Here is a 3,665-nt window from a genome sequence, read left to right on the forward strand (position 1 = left end):
TACAGCTCGCCCTTGGAGAGCTCACATTCTAGATAAGGAGATAAATACATACACTCGCAATACAGCATGGTGGGTGCAGTCCCACCCACAGGAGGCATGGGAACCCAGGAACACCTTATATTGAACAGGAGTCAAAGCGTATTTTTATTAGTTACTTACTCATCTGACCTCCCCAACTAGACTGTGGTTCTTTAAGACTGAGATTGCGTCTTATTCTTCTGAGCATGCACTGGGCCTCTAATGGTCCTTGAGCAGACGAAAATAAGTGAATATCTACTTCACATCTGGGGAAGGGGCAGAAATTCCATCAGCGTGATCTTCCCCATCCAAGGTATGGTACAATTGGGAATGGGAGCCAGGTCCAGCTGCTCCCTGCCCATGCTGTTCCCCCCACCCCACCCCGCCGCCCCCATTCAACAATGGATTGTCTCCCTTGGGGTCAAATGCTACAAGAAAAGACCTACAGAAGAATTTTCCTTTTTTTAAACGGTCTCACTCTGTTGCCCAGGCTGGAGTACAGTGGCAAGATCACGGCTCACTGCCACCTTCACCTCCCAGGCTCAAGTGATTCTTGTGCCTCAGCCTTCGGGGTAGCTGAGACTACAGGTCTGCACCACCACACCTGGCTAATCGTTGTATTTTTAGTAGGGACAGGGTTTCTCCATGTTAGCCAAGCTGGTCTCAATCTCGTGGCCTCAAGTGATCCATCAACCTCGGCCCCCAAAAGTGTTGGGATTACAGGCATGAGCCACCGCACCTGGCCTAAAGCAGAATTCCTAAGAGTTTGAGATCTCTAAGAGAAAATAAAGTATCACACCCATGAAACAATTAGAAGACAATGAAAGACAAAAGCAGATCAAGTGCAGAGACATCTAGAAAGAGGTGAGAAGAGCTCACCCAGGTGGGTGACCTCAAGCAGGGCCTTGAAGGAACGTTGATGTGGGGAGGAAGAAGGAAAGGAAGAGGGCATCCCATGCCAGAGTACACCAACAGCAGGAAAGACAGCAACGCACGGAGCAGAGGGCTCCTGTTATGGAAAAAAATGAGGCATGCAACATCACTAATCATCAGGAAAATGCAAATTAAAGCCACACAGAGATAACACCTCACACCCGCGAGAATGGCCATAATTAAAAAGTTAAAAAACGGATGTCGGTGTGGATGCAATGTAAAGGGAACACTTTTACACTGCTGGCGGGAATGTAAATTAGCACAACCACTATAGAAAACGGTGTGGAGATTCCTTAAAGAACTAAAAGTAGGCCGGGCATGGTGGCTCACGCCTGTAATCCCAGTACTTTGGGAGGCAAAGGGGGGGTGAATCACCTGAGTTCAGGAGTTCAAGACCAACCTGCCCAGCATGGTGAAACCCCATTTCTGCTAAAAATACAAACTTTAGCCAGACATGGTGGTGGGTGCCTGTAGTCCCAGCTACTTGGGAGGCTGAGGCAGGAGAATCGCTTGAACCTGGGAAGCAGAGGTTTCAGTGAGCTGAGATTGTGCCACTGCACTCCAGCCTGGGCAACGAGTGAAACTCTGTCTCAAAAAAGAAAAAAGAAAAAGACTACATATTGGGTACAGTGTACACTGCTCAGGTGATGGGTGCACTAAAATCTCAGAAATCACCACTAAAGAACTTATCCGTGTAACCAAAAACCACCTGTTCCACAAGTTTTGCTCTTGTTGCCCAGGCTGGAGTGCAATGGTGTGACCTCGGCTCACTACAACCTCCGCCTCCTGGGTTCAAGCAATTCTCCTGCTCAGCCTCTGGAGTAGCTGGGATTACAGGCACCTGCCACCATGCCCAGCTAATTTATTGTATTTTTAGTAGAGACAGGAGGGTTTCATCATGTTGGCCAGGCTAGTCTCGAGCTCCTGACTTCAGGTGATCCACCCACCTTGGCTTCTCAAAGTGCTGGAATTACAGGCGTGAGCCACCGTGCCTGGCCTAAAACTATCTTTTTTAATGAAGTATGGATAGGCAGACAAGATGGCACCAACATACAGAAGGCCATGAACATACAGGGCAGAGTTCACACAGCTTTAAAATTCTCAGACCGGTAAATCACTATTGCTCGCACCATCTAAGAAATGAGAAAGGTCTCAGCTCTCTGAGAAAACTTCAAGTTCCCTTATTTTTTTGAAGAAGGGATGTTTCGATGGTTGGGTTTTACAGAAGTGGTCATGGATTGCCTGACCTCCCTAGAGCACATCTGCAAACTAGCTGGCCAGGACCGAACGTCAGTGGTTCTGGGAAATTTTGTTTATGCTGAATTAAGAGAGTAACTGTAACCGAAGGCTCTGCAGCTCCAAATAACTGAGCTAATTCAGTGGCTCCCGCCACCACACACACACAGACCTAGTGTCTTATGAAAGAATGTGGCTAGTGTCTTATGAAAGAAGACAATTACTAACGTAGACAGGTGAGCATAGCAACTAGTCAAAAGAGAGAAAAGGACCCTGGGGTTGGGAGCAACGGGGAACAGACAACTAAAGGGCTGGCAGAAGGCTGCAAGCTTTGACAGGAGGCTCAGCTCGTCTTCTGCAGATCCTCAGTGGACAAGTGGACCTGTTTTCCATTGCAATCGCCAAATTCTGAAGCTGCTAGCTTCTCCATTATTCATGAGTGGCTCCACTCCTGCCACCCTTGGGGCTGCTTTCTGTTGGCAAAGGCCTGTGTACTCTGCAAACCTTCAAATATGAGAGCATCTGATGTTCCAGGGAAATAAAATACTGCAAATTCAGACAACAAACTGCTTACTAAAGGCTCTACTACAAGGACCTTCAGTAGCTTTCCGGTCCTTCAAAATCTGTCTCCTCAGAGCTATACAAAGCCTTAGCCTAAGCTCAGCTTCCTAACTCTGTCTTTCTTTGGATGGGAAGAGGGATTTAGGGATGTTGGTAAAGGGCTTTTTGCCCATAGAAATCAAAACTAACAAAGGACGAGGACTGAATCACCGGAAGATATTGTCATCCATACTAGTTAATTATGTTATTAAGATTGAATATCAAAGACTGATTAGCATTAAATAGAAGATAAAAGAACTCATTTCTGAATGGCAGTAGTTAAGACAATACGTCTACCTGGAAAAACACGTTTGAAGATGGAAGGCTCAGGCCAGGCCCTATCCCCTATGCTACCTCACCCAGTCCTTCCAAAAAAACTCTGTGAGTCCCCATTCTACCAATAGGGAAAAGAGCCTCAAAGGATTCAAATAAACTTGGCAATGTTGAAGAGTAAGAGACGGCCAGGATTTGAAGCAGGACTATTTGATCTTGAAGCCCATTTCCTGATTTCCCTTTGTGCTCCTGGATGTAATGGACAAACCTCCTCTAGCAGAAGAGCTGAGAGGGAAGTGAGTCTCTTTCCCAGGCCCCTTAGGGCTGCTTCGGCTTCAGGAGAAATTAGTGTTTGACAGCTGTGGACTTGGCTCCATGTCTGTGGATAAGGGGAAGGTTTGTGGGGAAGAAGGCTTGGAGCAGAGATGTGGGCTTCCTCTTCCTTCCCCTCAGTCACAACTGCCGAACCCAGAATGGAAACGAAACTCTGAATGAATCAAATTGGAATTTGGGCACACCTACACTTTCACGATCCAAATACCCACTGTGGATCATGTGGATAAGCTGCCCAGCCCACCCTCCTGCTCTTATCCTAATTATTTTCT

This window comes from Cebus imitator, unplaced genomic scaffold (assembly GCF_001604975.1).
Source record: "Cebus imitator isolate Cc_AM_T3 unplaced genomic scaffold, Cebus_imitator-1.0 Scaffold28, whole genome shotgun sequence".
NCBI classification, from domain to species: domain Eukaryota; kingdom Metazoa; phylum Chordata; class Mammalia; order Primates; family Cebidae; genus Cebus; species Cebus imitator.